Below are 17,622 nucleotides of genomic sequence, written 5' to 3'. Positions count from 1 at the left end.
GACTGAATCAGGCAAGTCCTGTGCTCTGGCCCTTCATATGCTGGTGCAAACAGCAGCCTAAATAATAGGGATTGGAGGGCAGTTCTCTGGCCACTGGATTAATAATGTTGCAGGAAGGAACACAGCTGCCTCTGCTGCATGGAAGAATCCACAGGGAAGCAGGTAGTAGCAGGTGGCAGTAAGCCCCGCCCAGCTCCCACACACTTGGTAAGGCAGGTCTTAACAGCACAGTGTTTCACTAGCAACAGCTAGCTAGGTTTCAGGCAGTCTGTGCTCAGAATTGAAAACTTCCCCAGGTCATAAACCTTCCTCAGGGAGACAGAAACCACAGCTTACAGACCATGCCCGTCCTTGTCTGCCCATGAAGCAAGAGCACCTAGCTCCTGTGTCCATGGCTACAGCCCACTTGCCAATCTCCCCTTGGTTCTAGACTATATCCTGAATCACATCTGGAAACTTTTCTTAACCTATGACTGCTGTCTGAATTAGCAGACAGCCTTTATCAAGATCCCCTGTGAAGTAGTATCAGGAATGACTTACCTCCGTCCCTTCTGGAGACGGGGAATGCACACCAAAAGCACGTCTCGATGCCAGTCCTTCTCATATACTCCCCCACTGATCAGTAAATCAGCTCCAGCACTCGGTATGGTTGAGGCTTTCCCCTGTGATCTGGATTGTCAGGTTCCATAGTGAGGGTATATATCTTGAAGGCATATTATCCTCTTCTCACACTCTGAAGCCAGTTTTCTACCTGGTTCATGGTGTACACTGCAGACTGCTATTTCTTTCAAAGGATCCATGGTTTCTTTTAGTTTTCCTGTTAAGTTCCAGTGTTGAAAAAATCCCCGCATGAATCTCTGCACACGATTTTGTCTTTCCAAATGGGAGAAGCATGAACACAATGCCTCCAATCTGCCATCTTGGAAAAAAAAAAAAAACTAAAATTTCTAAAATAAAGAATAATAAAGAGTGTATATTGTTACTGATTTTGTACAAATAACGAGAATTATAAGAAAATACCATGAACAATTTGATGCCAACAAATTAAATCATCTAGAACAAGTAGATAAACTAGTATACAAATATACACTATCAAAATTTACTCAAGAAACAACAGAAAATCTGAATAGACTTATACAAGTAAATAAATTGAATTATTTAAAATAAGAAAAATAGAGCTTTCACAAAGAAAAGCCCAGGACCAAATGTCTTCATTGTTGAATTCTGTCAAACACTTACACAATACCAGTCCTTCACAAATCATTCACTGTAAGCGTCAGGTCCCAATTCACTCAATTAAGCCTGTGTTTCCCTGGTTGAAAAAACAAAGACTTTATAAGAAAAAAAAACTGAAACTAACATCTCTTACGAATATAGACGTGAAACTTCTCAATTGAAAAATTTCATTAAGATTCCCGTAAAATTGGGATTTATCCAAGCTATGAAAGTTTGGTTTAACATGATAACATCAATCAATGTATATACAATATTAATAGAATGAAGAACAAAGTAGCATGATAGTCTTAATAGGCAAACAAAAAAATCTGTTGATGAAATCCAACACCCTCTCCTGATAGAAACACTCAACAAACTAGTTACAGAAATAAATATCTTTACTACCATAAAAGGCAACTATGAAATATCCACAGCTAATATAATACATAATAGTGAAAGACTGCAGCGTTTTTTTGTAATATTAATAAATTATGAAGACAGATTTTCTTGTGATTTCTATTCAACATTATACTGGAGATTCTACCAAAACAGGTAGGTAAGGAAATGAATTACAAGACACTCAGATTAAGAAGAGAGAAGTATCTAAAAACATGACCTTGAATATAGAAAGTCTCGAAGAATAACGCCCCAACACATATACATGTACATACACACATAGTAAGTTTGCAAGACAAAAAAATCAATTTACAATAATCTATTGTTATTTCTCTATAATAGCAATGAACAATATAAAACTGTAATTTAAAATATCCCAATTACAATAGCACCAAAACAGTGGACTGAATAAAGAAAATGTGATACATATAAACCATAGAATACTACACAGCAATAAAGAAGAATGAAATAATATCCTTTGCAGCAATATGAATCCAACAGGAGGCTGTTATACTAAGCAAATTAACGCAGGAACAGAAAACCAAATACCACATATTCTCATTTATAAGTGTGAGCTAAACACAGAGTACACACAGACACAAAGATGCGAACAACAAACAGTGGGACTATTTGAACAGAGAGGGTAGGAAGGTGAGGGTTGAAAAACTATCAGATACTATACTCACTAACTGACAAAGTGATCGTTCACACACCAAACCTCAGTGACACGCGATTTACCCATGTAACAAACCTGAACGTGTACCCTCAGAACCTGAAGTAATAGCTAAAAACAGAAGAACAAAATACCTAAGAATAAATTTAACGAGGTATTTGTAAGACTTGTACAATGAAAATCACAAAACATTTTTGAAAGAAATTAAATAAAACCAAAGAAATTTAAATGTATCCTATCTTCCTAAAATAGGGTTATTATTGCCAGATGGCAATACTTTCCAAATCTGTTTAGAGATACAGCGTAACTCTTACCAAAATCTTAGCTTTCTTGTTGCAGCAGTTGAAAAGCTGATTCATACTGGAATGCAAGGGACTGAGAATAGTCAAAACAATCTTGCAAAATAACACATTTTGAGGCCTTAAACTTCCTGATGTAAAGATTTACAAAGCTACAATATTCAGGACAGTGTGGTACTGGCATAAAAATAAATATATGTATATCAACGTAATAACACTGAATATCTAAAAATAAACTCATAAATTTTTGGTCATTTAAGACAAGAGTGTAAACTCAGGAAAAGATTGTATTTTAACAACTGATGTTGGATAACTGCATAACCACATGCACAAGAATGAAGTTCAAAACGCTACCTTCAACTAAATATAAAAATTAACTCAAAATGTATCAAAGATCTAAATGAAAAACTAAAACAATAACACATTTAGAAGCAACTCTAAGTATACATTTTGGTTACCTTACATTCAGCAATGGTAATTTAAATATGACAAATGATTTAAGTGGACATTTGTAGAAAGAAAATACATAAATGTTCAAAAATCACATGAAAAGACAGTCAGCATCACTAATCATCAGGGAAATGCAAATTAAAAATAGTAGTGATGTACTACTATTTTATACACACTAGGATGATTATAATAAAAGAAGATAGAAAATAGCAACTGCTGGCCAGGAGTTGGAGAAATCAGAATCGTAATTCATTGCTACTTGGAATATAAAAGAGTATACCCATTTTGTAAAACAGTCTGGAAGTTCCTCACAATATTAAACATGGAGTTATAATATAATTCAGCACATCAGTTCCTAAGTATGTACCCAAGATAAATGAAGACATATGCCCACATAAAACTTGTGCATCAGTGTTCACAGCAACATTATTCATTATAGCCAAAGAGTAAAAGCAAACGAACGTATAACAGCTGAGGAATGGGTAAGTAAAATGTGCTACATCTAAGCAATGGGATATTCAGCCAAAAAAATGAATGAAATACTTACCATGCTGTAATATGTATATGCCTTGAAAATATGCTTACTGGAAGTAGTGAGAAACCTAAGGTCCCATGTTATATGACTCGGTTAAAATTACATGTCAAAATTAGGCAATATATAGACATGAGGATCAGGGGAATAAGGAGTGACCACTAACCACTAAGAGATTTATTTTGAGGTTGATGAAATAGTCTGAAATTAGTGGTGACAGTTGCACAGTTGCGTGAATATACTCAAAACAGCTGAAACTCTATATACTTTAAATTGTATACTTCATGCCTGGTGCTTACCTTTTTGTGTTGTAATGTTAAAAGGATATTTTCTCCATTGTATTTTCCAGTTTGTGCTTGTTGATATACAAATACACACACATATGTAGTTACACACACATACACACACACAAACTATATATATCTATATACATATATGTATCTCACATTCTACTTTTTTCAAATATTGATTTATATACACTTTATCAGATGATGATACTTTATTTTGTATCACTCTTTATAATAGATCAAGCCCCATAACTTATCCCTGTTACTTTTTCTCTATGGCATTTGTTACCACAAAAGGTAACCAACTCATCTTAATTTGCCTGAGACTTTCTGAATTTTAGCATTGAAAGTCCTATGTCCGGGAAATCTCCTCAGTCTCAGAAAATCCAGGAAGATTGATTACTTACATTTGTATTTTTCTTTTATTCCTCTATAATGTAATATACAAGATGACAGGGATTTTATCTGGTTTTTTTTTTTTTTTTTTTTTTTTTTTGCTGCTATATTCTACATATCTTAAAATATATTGCACACAATTAGGTTATATTTGTTCCTTAAAAGTAACTTATTTTTTGTATATTTACCTAATAAGCACACAACACTAAAATGTTATTATTTTAACATTTTGTTTAATCTCCTTGATTTTAAGATGATAAATAATATGTGTGAAATTCTAATATTTGTTTTTCCTTTCCAATAATTTTGTCTTTTATTATGCTACTTTGCCATGTTTTATTGATTTCTACTTTCTGGTCATTGTAAAATAAGAGAAGTAATAGCATAGTTATATAGCACATACAGATTGAAATTTATCTGCCCTTTATTATCTATTGAAATTAGAATATTGTCTTTATCTTTTTTGCATTTATTCATTCAAAAACATGTACTATGTTCCAACTATGTGACAGTTGTGTCTATATGTTGTGGTAAAATGACCAGCTTATAATATAATGGGAGACAGATTTATAGGAAAGTCTTTCTCAGAATAATGGTAGGAAATACTGTAAGTGGCCTTCCCATTTCTACTCAATTTTTGATTTGGCAGCTCTAGGAAATTAAGTAAATAAAGTAAAAGAAGGGTCGTAGTGGAGTTGGGTGTGATTGGAAAGATAAAATAGGACAACTCTTACATCATCTTGGGGCACATAATATACAATACATATTTTATCCTAAATGTGATAAGAAACTTTTGAAGAGTAGACATGGAATCAACCTAAAGTCTCATTGAAGGTGAACTAGATAAAGAAAATGTGGTACTTGTACACCATGAAATACTATGCAGCCATAAAAAAGAACAAAATCTTATATACTTTGCAGCAACATGGATGGAGCCGGAGGCCATTATCCCAAGTAAATTAATGCAGAAACAAAACTAAATACCACATGTTGTCACTTACAAGTGGGAGCTAAACATTATGTACACATGGATACAAACGAGACAATAGACACAGGGTCATACTTGAAGGTGGAGGGTAGGAGCAGGGTGAGAATCAAAAAACTACCTTGATATGGTTTGGGTCTGTATCTCCACCCAAATATCACCTCAAATTGAAATCCCCATAATCCCCATATGTCAAAGGTGGAACCTGGTGGAGGTAATTGGATCATCGGGGTGGATTCCCCCATGCCGTTCTCATGAGAGTGAGTTCTCCTGAGATCTGATAGTTTTACAAGCATTTGGCATTTCCCTTGCTTGCACTCATTCCATCCTGCCACCCTATGAAGACAGTAATGGCTTCTTGTTTGCCTTCTGCTATGCTCTGAAGATTTTGAGGCCTCCCTAGCCATGCAGAACTGTGAGTCAATTAAACCTCTTTCCTGTATAAATTACCCAGTCTCAGGTATTTCTTCAAAGGAGTGTGAGAATGAACTAATACAGTAAATTGGTATTGGGTAGTGGAGTGCTGCTGTAAAGATACCAAAAAATGTGGAAGTGACTTTGGAACTGGGTAACAGGCAGAGTTTGGAACAGTTTGGAGAGCTCAGAAGAAGACAGGAAGATGTAGGAAAGTTTGGAACTTCCTAGAGACTTGTTGAATGATTTTAAACAAAATGATGATAGTGATATGGATGATGAAGTCCAGGCTGAGGTGGTCTCAGATGGAGATGAGGATCTACTTGGGAACTGGAGCAAAGGTGACCCTTGCTATGTTTTGGCAAAGAGACTGGTGGCATTTTGCTCCTGTGCTAGAGATCTGTGGAACTTTGAACTTGAGAGAGATAATTTAGAGTATCTAGTGGAAGAAATTGTTAAGCAGCAAAGTATTTGAGAGGTGACAGAACATAAAAGTTTGGCAAATTTGCAGCTTAATGATGTGATAGAAAAGAAAAACCCATTTTCTGGGAATGTCTCTAGTGCATGCCAGAGAACTTTGTGGCAGCCCCTCCCATCACAGAGCCAGAGGCCTAGGAGGAAAAAATGGTTTCATGGAATGAGTCCAGGGCTCTGCTGCTGTGTGCAGCCTCAGGTCTTGATGCCCTGCAACCTACTCACTCCAGCTCCCACCATGGCTAAAAGGGGCCATGGCACAGCTCAGGCCATTTCTGCAGAGGATAAAAGTCCCAAACGTTGGAGGTTCCCATGTGGTGTTGAACCTGCAGGTGCAAAGAAGTCAAGAATTGAGCCTCTGCCTAGATTTCAGAGGATGTATGGAAATGCCTGGATGTCCAGGTGAAATTTTGATGCAGGAGTGGAGCCCTCATGAAGAACCTCTGATAGAGTAGTGTAGAAGGGAAATGTGGGGTTGGAGTACCAACACAGAGTCCCCACTGGGACACTTCCTAGTGGAGCTGTGAGAAGAGGGCCATTGTTCTCCAGACCCCAGTATGGTAGATACACCAACAGCTTGCCCTGTGTGCCTGGAAAAGCCACAGGCCCTCAATGCCAGCCATGGAAGCAGCCAGGGCAGTGGGCTGTACCCTGCAAAGCCAGAGGGGAGGAGCTTCCCAAGGCTATGAGAGGCCACCCTTTGCATTAGCAGGCCCCAGATGTGAGACATGGAGTCAAAGGAGATAATTGTAGAGGTTTTAGACTTAATGACTGCTCTGTTGGATTTTGGACTTTCATGGAACCTGTAACTCCTTGCTTCTGGCCAATTTCTTCCTGTTGGAATGGGGGCATTTACCCAATGCCTATACTCCCATCGTATCTAGGAAGTAACTAACTTGCTTTTGATTTTACAGGCTCATAGGCAGAAGGGGTTGCCTTGTCTCAGATAAGACTTTGGTCTATGGACTTTTGAGTTAATGCTGAAATGAATTAAGACTTTAGGGGACTGTTGGGAAGGCATGATTGGTTTTGAAATGTGAAAATACAGACATTAGATTTGGGAGGGACTCAGGGCAGAATGATATGCTTTGGCTCTAAGTCAACACCCATATATCACCTCAAATCGTAATCCTCATCATCTCCACATGTCAAGGGTGGGAACAGGTAGAGGTAGTTGGATCATGGGGGTGGTTTCTTCCATGCTGTTCTCATGATAATGAGTGAATTCTCACCAGATCTAATGGTTTTGTAAGTGTCTGGCATTTCCCCTGTTTGCACACACTCTGTCCTGCCACCCTGTGAAGAAGGTGCCTGCTTCTCCTTTGCCTTCTACCATGATTATAATTTTCCCAAGGTCTCCTCAGGCATACGGAACTGGGAGTCAATTAAACCTCTTTCCTTTAAAAACTACCAAGTCTCTGGTATTTTTTCATAGCAGTGGGAGAATGGACTAATACATAGATATTGGGTTCTATGCTCATTGCCTTTCTGATGAAATAATCTGTACACATAACCCCTGTGTCACACAATTTACCAGTGTAACAAACCTGCACAACTAGCCCCAAACCTAAAATTAATGTTGAAAAGGAAAAAAAAAAAAAAAAAAGAAGTCTTTGAAAGAGCTTAGAAAGGTGGAAATATATTACCCAATGTATGTTTTTAAAGACTGATTTTTATTTTATGAGTAAATGCATTATGAAGTTGCATAAAGAGAGCAGAGAAATGTGATAGAAATCTAGTACAGTCCAGTCCAGAGATATGGAGGAGGGGTTAGTGGAGATAAGGATATATATAATACTAGCCAAAATTCTTAGTACTTGTTGATAAATGTTTGAGCAAATAGAGAGATAGCCAAGCTATATAATTATATATAAGTATATTTCAACTTTGGAACTCAGAGAATATCATGACTTGAGGGAAAATTCCACAATCTGTAGCATATAGATTTCAATTCAAATCTAGATTAATGGATAAGGTCACCTAAGTAAAGAGTACAGATACAAAATAAGATCTCAGGCACTCCTACACTTGGGTTCTATGTACAATAGAGAAAAGAGAGATAGGTTAAACATATACTGTGAGAAAAGCTAGAAAGGGAACACCATTGCAACAACAACCAGAAATATGTTCTGCTCATGGGAGAATAATAGGTTCCAGATTTGACCACCCCAAACACAGTTAACAACTACAAAAGTAGACAAAATATATGAGGCATTTGTTGTCAGCCACTGCCAATATGTATCTCTGAACTTATATCTTTGAAATTAAATAATTAACATAACCACATTGATTTCTAGAAATTATCAAGTGGTCTAACAAACATGAAATTATAGCTTCAAAAGAGCAGATAGGAAAAATGGAACATAAGAAAACAAAATCAAAAGCAAAAACACATGCAACTTGTGATTCTACCTCTATTATGTAAAAAGTTTGCTAATCATCACTCCTATCCCTACAGCAAGAAAAAGTGGAACAAACTAAAAATAAGTGAGTTTTATTTGCCTTGTCAAAAACTGAGGCTGCAGGGCAGACCACCACTAGAAAATTTAGAGAAACAGGAAAATCCAGAGTTACAGCTGTGACCTGCTTACCTGCAGCAAAAGCCACTAGAGGCATAAATTAGTTGGAACATTCAAATGCTAATTTTGAAAAATTGTTGGGGCTGATTATAAACTAGTGTGAAAATTAAAATAAATAAATAAATAAATATACCTTCGTGGGTTTCTACCTCAAGGAATATCAACAGATTCTCACAGTGAGGATTTGAGAAAGATTTTCCTCTTGTATCTGACAGGAGGATGGAAAGAATAATCCTTGTAAAACATGTCAAAAGACTTTTATAAGAAAGATCAACTCTAGAAAGAAGAAGACTTTACCAGAGCCTTATCCCCATTCCTTTTCTCCTAGGCTTCTGTTTCACCAAAGAAGGAAGGGTCATACCCCTGAAGAAACAACTGTGAGGGTCACAGTTCAGAGAAAAGTTTATTAAAATACTGAGATTTAACATAAGATAACAGAGAACTTGACATCCTCCACAGCTCACCACCACATCAACAGGCTCCAGTATAATAAAAAAGGATAAGGGAAAAATGAATTGCAAAATGCAATAATCTCTAAGGAGTACTCAGGAAAGCTGAAAGTCAAGAGAAGAGACAAAAACAGAGACACAAGAGGATTTTAAAGCTTTTGCCTCCTACAGATAGAACAAGCATTAAACAAAGCCCAACTCCTAGCCATGTAATATAAATGTTTACACTATGAACTTACTTACTTTAATCCCTATAATTAATACAACGTGTGAAAGGAAAATAAATCTCCGGACCCCCAAATCACTAAGCCAAAGGGTGTCAGGCAAACCTGCCTCCCATTTTATTCCTAAATAAGATAGTTACAAAGAGAAAAAAAAAGGCTACATATCTCCTTCACAATTTACCCACAAGGAAATTCCTTGTGGACCTCAAGATCTTTATCCTCAAATAGTTCTGTTGAATTTCACCCTGGCGATGTAAATTGATAGATTATCTTCACAGGTGCCAAAGAAAGGACTGCCAGAACTCAAAGTCATCCTTCTGCTCACCTGAGACAAATGCATATCTGATTGTTTCCGCTGCCCTATTGTTTATGTAAAAATGCATTTTCGCTGGAGTCAGACTAAGGCATAAGTGACTATTCCTCTACTCCATTTCACATGTAAATTATGTATTCAGTGAAAGGCTGATCAAAGACCCAAAATAATGCAACCTGTTGTTTCTTATCATCTACCTGTGACCCGGAAGCCCCTACTTCCAGAGTTGTCCCACCCTGCCAGACAGAAAGAATGTACATCTTACACATACTGATTGATGTCTCATGTCTCTCTAAAATGAATAAAACCAAACTGTGCCCTGACCACCGTGGGCACATGTTCTCAGGATCTGCTGAGGGCTGTGTGATGGGCCATTGGTCACTCATATTTGGCTCAGAATGAATACTTTAGATATTTTACAGAGTCGGACTCTATGTGACAAACATGTATAGCTTTCAACAAAAACATTACAAGACATACCAAAAGGCAAAAAAAATGCAGTCTGAAGAGACAAATTAGGCATCATGATCAACTTAGATGTAACAAAGACTTGATAATTACCAGAAAAGGAATTTAAAATAACAATGGTTAATATGTTAGGGCTGTAATGGAATGGCAAAAACATGCAAGAATGTATAAATGATGAAAGGAGAGAGGGGAAATCTCTAAGAAATAATCAAAAGGAAATAATCATAAATAAAAATATCAAACAGCCATGTCAGAAAAATTTGTAAAGTAGGAAATTCCAAGAACCTTTTTCTCCACAGAAACACTAAAAAATTGAGCAAAAATTGTCAGAATCAACTTTGTTGGAATACTGAAAAATAGTAAAAAAAATTACAGCAACCAAGCAGACACTGAATTAAGTAAGGAGTGATATGAAGAAAACAGTAAAGCTTTGTGGAATCTTAGGCCAGCTTTGCATAACCCTATCCCTAGTGTGGAAATAATCTTGAAGATGGCAATTAGTATTCTCAATAAAGGTACCTGACTCTAGAGGGAACAGAGTAGACCTCATTCACAAGTAATGGTGCTTGTCTGATAGGATCCCTCTAGGGTTTCCTTGAAGAACTTCTACAAGGTTCTTGCTATTGTTTTGGCTAATTCGGAACTCTCTGATGGCAGAAAAGCAGCTAAGCAGAGTGTATTCAGAAAAATCAAACAAACAAAAAACAGGGAAAGGCAAATGAACAACCCATTGCTGCCTGGTGCAAGGTATTAGAGTTAAGGCAAACAATGAACACGCCTTGGGTGGAAAAGCTGGAGAGAGTGTTATTCTGGGGACAAAGGGCTTTGAAAAACTCCTGAATATAACAGGATATTTAGAAAGCCATAACACAACCATAGCCATAGGCATGGTCAGAAAAGTGCTGAGAAGAAACAAAACTTTCACTTACAGCTGATTTTCAGGCTAATCATCATAAATGGGAAGTGAAAGCTAAGGCATAATTATAAAAGGCCTGTCTATGTATTGAAGGAGTGCTTCAATAGACATTCAAAAGGCAAAGATTGGGAGAGTGATTAAATTTACTATTTTAAATAAAATTTACCTCAAATGTTTAAAGAAATCTTTACCTGACTACTAAGTAACCACAAGCCAGAGGAACTTCAGAGACCATATATGACCAAAAAAAATACAGTTTTCAAAAACAGTTTAGAAAAGTCACTAAACAAAAAAGTTAGTACGGACCCAGCAAGCAACAACAACAACAAAATCTTGAGGAGGATGAAATATCTGCTATCCCTGGGTATTATATTATATTATTTAAAATTTTCAGTTTTTAACAAAAATTTGTGAAACATGAGAGAATGAGGAAAAAATGAGAGAATGTATGGCCCACTCGAAAAATAAATAGAAATTGTTCATAACAAATCACACACATTGGACTTAGGAAAAAAAAAAACCTTTAAATTAACTGTCTTAAATATATTCAGAGATCTAAGAAAGTCACAGATGAGAATGCAAATAAAATAGCAGAATAATGTCTCAATAAATAGAGAATATCAATAAAGACAAAAGTTATAGAAAGGAACTGACAGGAATTCCGAAACTGAAAAGTACAATAGGTGAAAATAAAAATTTACTAAAAGATTTCAAAAGTACATTTGAGAGAGCAAAAAAGAAGAATTAACCAACTTAAAGAAGAGTTAATTGAAAGTATCTGAGGAGGGGAGAAAAGCATAAAAAATATTAACAGAAGATAGGAGATACAAGGTAGGTCACAAAGGCTACTTCAAAAAACAGTGGCGAAAAACTTCTCTTATTTTATAAAATACATAAATCTAAACATCTAATAAGTTCAATAAACTCCAAATAAGATAAATATATGGAAATCCACAACAATATACATCATAATCAAGTTACTGACTATGCAAACAGCTAGAGAAAAGCACCTTGTTATGCCTAAGGGATCCTCAATAACACTAACAACCAATTTCTCAGAAGATACCATGAAAGTCAGAATGTAATGGGAAAATACTATAATTCTAGAAATTTAGAATAAAAAAAATCTAAAAAAATTTAAAAAATATTGACAAGTTCTATATTTGGCAAGATTATTCTAAAAAAAAAAAAAAAAAAAAAGGGAGAAATTAAGACATTCCCAGATAAACAAAAACTTCTTTTGTGTCCAAAGATACAAATAAGTTAAAGTGAAAGAATGCAAAAAGAAATTTAAGGAAATAATTTTACAAGAGACAAATAAGGATATTATAGATTGAAAAAACTGTAAGTTTATTAAAAAGATATAAAATGATAAACATATCTACACTTAAAAATAGAGCCCCCAAGTACATGAAGAAAAAATTGCCATAAGTCAAGAGAAAAATAGAAAGTTCTACAATAATAGATGGAGACTTCAACATGATATTTTCAATAATAAACTTATCAAATAGAAGACCAATAGAGGCAGTGGAAGATATACATAACACTATAAACCACATAGACTTAACTCATTATAGGATACTATATCCCAGAATAGTAGAGTACACATTCTTCTGAAGTTTGCATGGGAAATTATTCGGGATAAACCACATGTTAAGACATCAAAGTACATTTTAAAAGTTTCAAATTGTAAAAAGTATCTTTCTCAAACACAATAAAATGAAACAAAAAATAACAGATTGAAAACTTAAAAATTCACAAATAAGTGCAAATTAACAACACACTAGTAAACAGCCAATGGGTCAAATAAAAATATCACAAGGAAATTAAGAAAGTTCTTTAGACAACTGAAAATAAAAATACAACATATGAAAACATATGAAATTCAGTGAAAGAAGTGCACAGATATATTTATAGCTGTAAATGACATATTAATAAGAAATATCTGAAATCAGTAAACTGACAGTACACTTTTAAAAAGTAGATAAAGAGGATAAAAGTACATCTAAAGCTAGAAGGAGAGAAATAAAGATAAAGATTGGAGTGAGGTAAATGAAACAGACAAAGAAAAATATTAGAGAAAATGAACAAAGACAAAGTTGAATAAGAAGCTCAACAAACTTGACAAAACAGCAAGAGGGACTATAAGAAAATGTATATAACACTCAAATCATTAAAATCAGAAATGAACTAAGGACATTAATTATGGCCTAACAGGAATAAAAAGAATAGTAAGGGAATATTATGACCAATTGTATGACCAACAATTAGATAATCTAGATCTAGTAGAAAAATTCCTACAAACACCCAAATTGCCAAAAATGTCTCAAGAATAAATATAAAATAGAGACAGATCTATAATAAGTAATGGGATTAATTTAGTAATCATAAGCCATCTAGTCTTAATAAAATTGATAAGCCTCTTGCAAGGCTAATGATAAAAGAAAAACTTTAGCCAAGTTACATTTGAAGGAGTTTGAGTAATGAACAATTTGTGAATTGGGTAGCCTTTTAATCCAGAGTAGGCTCAGAGACTCCAGCACAGCCACGTGGTGGGAGACAATTTATGGACAGAAAAAGGAAAATAATGTACAGAAAACTGAAGTGAGATACAGAAACAACTGGATTGGTTACAGCTCAGCATTTGCCCTATTTGAATGCTGTCTGAACAGTTGGCTACATTTGGCCAAAATTCAGTAATTGGCACAGTTGTGGGCTACACTCTGTTTACACTTCCACTTGTAGTTCACAAGGTACAGAAAAACCTTTAGGCTGAACTTAAAATATGTAAGGAGGCAGCTTTAGTCTAAACTCAATTTAACACTAAGAAAAAAAGAGAGGGCACAAATTACGAGTATCGGTCATAGAAGAGGGATCATTACTACAGGTTTAATGGACATTAAAAGGTTAATCATAACATATATTGAACAACTCTAGGCCAACACATTTCATACCCTGGATTCAATGGACCAAATTCTTGAAAGACATGATTTGGCAAAATTTAAACAAGAGCAAAATAGACAATATGAACAGGCATTATCTTTTAAATAAATTTAATAAAAAATGTAAAATCTTTTTAAAAAGAAAGAAACAGGCCTAGATGGGTTTACTGCAGAATTCTACCAAACATATGAGGAAGAAATTACAATTCTCCACAATATCTTCTAGAATATAGAAGCAGAAGGAATACTTACTCATTATATCAGGCTGTAGTGAACTCATTATTTTGTTTGCCTCAGCTTCCACTCTCATTACAAGTTTAACTTTCTCATATGAGAAACAGGGCTCAGTCACCTTTGACACAGTATCCAATTCCATACCACACTCACATGATGGTGGCCAGAGAAAACACTGTAAATGCATCTCTTTCACCTGACAGATTAGTCTTGCCACTGTGCCTCTGACTGCTTACTTTAAATGGACTGTCCAGTTATTTGTCCATGAACTTAAACTGACACATAGTCTATTTCCTTAAATATATACTGCCAGTTACCATGACTCTTCATTTCTGCCTCTTGACTTGGTAACAGAAGACTGCCCTTCTGACTCATTATGCCTTCACTGCCCAGGATTTGTGAGTAAAAATATTCGAATTTAATTTCTATTATGGTGGTATTTTAAATTTGTGCTTTCCATCAGAAGAACCAGGGACTACACAAAGATGGCTTTTCCCTAGAACACTAGGAGAGGAGGAGGACCCAATATAAGGCCTCCAGTGCCAGACTTTGAATACCACCCACATAAGATGGTGAACATAATTTATAAATATGTATGTGCTTACCGCTCTACCAACTGGTCACTGCTCCATTCCTTTCCCTCTCCTCAGGCCTCCATATTCCCTAAGATGGGTTAATATTGAAATTATGCTAATTAATAAGCCTATAATCGCATCTGTGTGTTCAAGTTAAAGAAAGAATCACACTTCTCTTACTTTAAATCAAAAGCTAGAAATCATTAAGCTTACTGAGGAAGACATAGCAAAAGCTAAGACAGGCTGAAAACTAAGTCCCTTGTATCAAACAGTTAACCAAGTTGGGAATGCAAAGAAAAGTCCTTGAAGGAAATTAAAATTGCTGCTCCAGTGAGCATACAAATTGTAAGAAAATAAAATTGTCTTATTTGCTGATATGGAGAAAATTTTAGTTGTCTGGATAGGAGACCCACTGGCCACAACACTCCTTAAACCAAAACCTAATTCAGAATGAGGTTCTAACTCTCTACAATTTTGTGAAGGCTGAAAGAGGTGAAACAGCTGCAGAAAACAAGTTTGAAGTTAGCAAAGGTGGGTTCACAAAATTTAAGGAAAGAAGCTATCTCCATAACATAAAAGGGCAAGGTGAAGCAGCAAGGGCTGATATAGAAGCTACAGCAAATTATTCATAAGATTTAGCTAAAATAACTGTTGAAGGTGGCTACACTAAAAAAATGGATTTTCAATGTAGATAAAACACCCTGATATTGGAAGAAGATGCCATCTAGCACTTTCATAGCTAGAGAAGAGGTCAATGCCTCGCCTCAAAGCTACAAAGAGCAGGTTAACTCTCTTGTTAGAAGCTAACGTAGCTGATGACTTTCAGTTAAATCCAATGCTCATTTATCATTCCAAAAGTACTAGGGGCCTTAAGAATTATTTTAAATCTATTCTGCCCATGCTCTATAAATGAAACAACAAAGCCTGGATGACAGCACTCTGTTTACAGCACAATTTACTAGTTTAAGCTCACTGTTCAGACCTACTGCCAAGAAAATAAGATTTCTTTCAAAATATCGCTGCTCCTTGACAAGGCACCTAGTCACCCAAGAGTTCTGATGGAGATGTACAAGGGAACTAATGTTATTTTCATATCCACTAACACAACATCCATTCTGCAGCCAATGGATCAAAGAGTCACTTTGACTTACAAGTCTTATAGTTTAAGATATATATTCCATAAGGATATAATTCTCATAGATATTGATTCTTCTAATGGATCTGGGCAAAGGAAATTGAAAATCTTCAGGAGTGGATTCAACATTCTAGGTGCCACTGAGAACATTTATTATTCATTGGAGGAGGTTAAAGTATCAACATTAACAGGAGTTTGGAAGAAATTGATTGCAACCCTCATGGATGACTTTTATTAGGAGTTAAACACTTCAGAGAAGAGAGTAACTGCAGATGTGGTAAAAATAGCATGACACCTGAAATTAGAAGTGAAGCGGGAATACATGACTGACTTGCTGCACTCTCATGTTAAAACTATAATGGGTAAAGAGTTGTTTCTTATGAGTAAGCAAAGAAAGTTCTTTCTGAAGAAACAACCCTTTAAAGCTTTTAAAGTAAAAAGCTTTTAAAAACAGTTAAAGCTGTTAAAGGTTTAACATGAGATTGTATCAAGTCTGTCGTGTATTTAGGCCCTACTTCTAATTTCAATTGTCTTGCTATTTCCTTCCTTCCTTCCTTCCTTCCTTTTTTTTTTTTTTCCTGAGACAGAGTTTCGCTCTTATTGCCTAGGCGGGAGTGCAATGGGGCGATCTCCGCTCACTGCAACCTCCGCCTCCCAGGTTCAAGTGATTCTCCTGCCTCAGCCTCCCGAGTAGCTGGGATTACAGGTATGCGCCACCACGCTGGCTAATTTTGTAATTTAGTAGAGACGAGGTTTCTTCATGTTGGTCCGGCTGGTCTTGAACTCCCAACCTCAGGTGATCTGCCTGCCTCGGCCTCCCAAAGTGCTGGGATAACAGGCATGAGCCACCGCGCCCGGCCTTGTCTTGTTATTTTTACCACATCTGCAGTTACTTATACATAAGTTTATTGCAGCACTATTTACAATAGCAAAGACATGGAACCAACCCAAATGCCCATCAATGATAGGCTAGATAAAGAAAATGTGTTACATATACACTATGGAATACTATGCAGCCATAAAAAAGAATGAGACCATGTTCTTTGCAGGGACATGGATGAAGCTGGAAGCCATCATCCTCAGCAAACTAACACAGGAACAGAAAACCAAACACCACATGTTCTCACTCATAAGTGGGAGATGAACAATTAGAACACATGGACACAGGGATGGGAACATCATACACTGGGACCTGTCGGGGAATGGGGGGCAAGGGTAGGGAGAGCACTGTGACAAATAGCTAATGCATGTGGGGCTTAAAACCTAGATGATGGGTTGATAAGTGCAGCAAACCACCTGACACACCTATACCTATGTAACAAGCCTGCACGACGTTCTTCCCTTGTATCCCAGAACTTAAAGTAAAATAAAATAAACTAAAAACTAAAAAAAAAAAAAAAAAAAAAAAAAAAAAAAAAAAAAAAAAAAAAAAAGATTGACCAAGAATATCATATTTCATTGACTAAGATGCCAGGGATTGTTAAATACCTCATTATTTAAAAAAAAAAAAAAAAAAAAAAAAAGAAAGTGGTTTCTCCTGGTTAAAATTGTTGAAATGATAACAAATAATTTAGAATATTACATAAACTTAATTGACAAAGCAATGGCAGGATTTGAGAGAACTGACTACAGTTTTAAAAGAAGTTCTGCTGTGGGTAAAATGCTT

Source organism: Mandrillus leucophaeus, unplaced genomic scaffold (genome assembly GCF_000951045.1).
Source record: "Mandrillus leucophaeus isolate KB7577 unplaced genomic scaffold, Mleu.le_1.0 Scaffold955, whole genome shotgun sequence".
NCBI lineage: Eukaryota > Metazoa > Chordata > Mammalia > Primates > Cercopithecidae > Mandrillus > Mandrillus leucophaeus.
Note: the sequence above shows the minus strand (reverse complement) of the source record.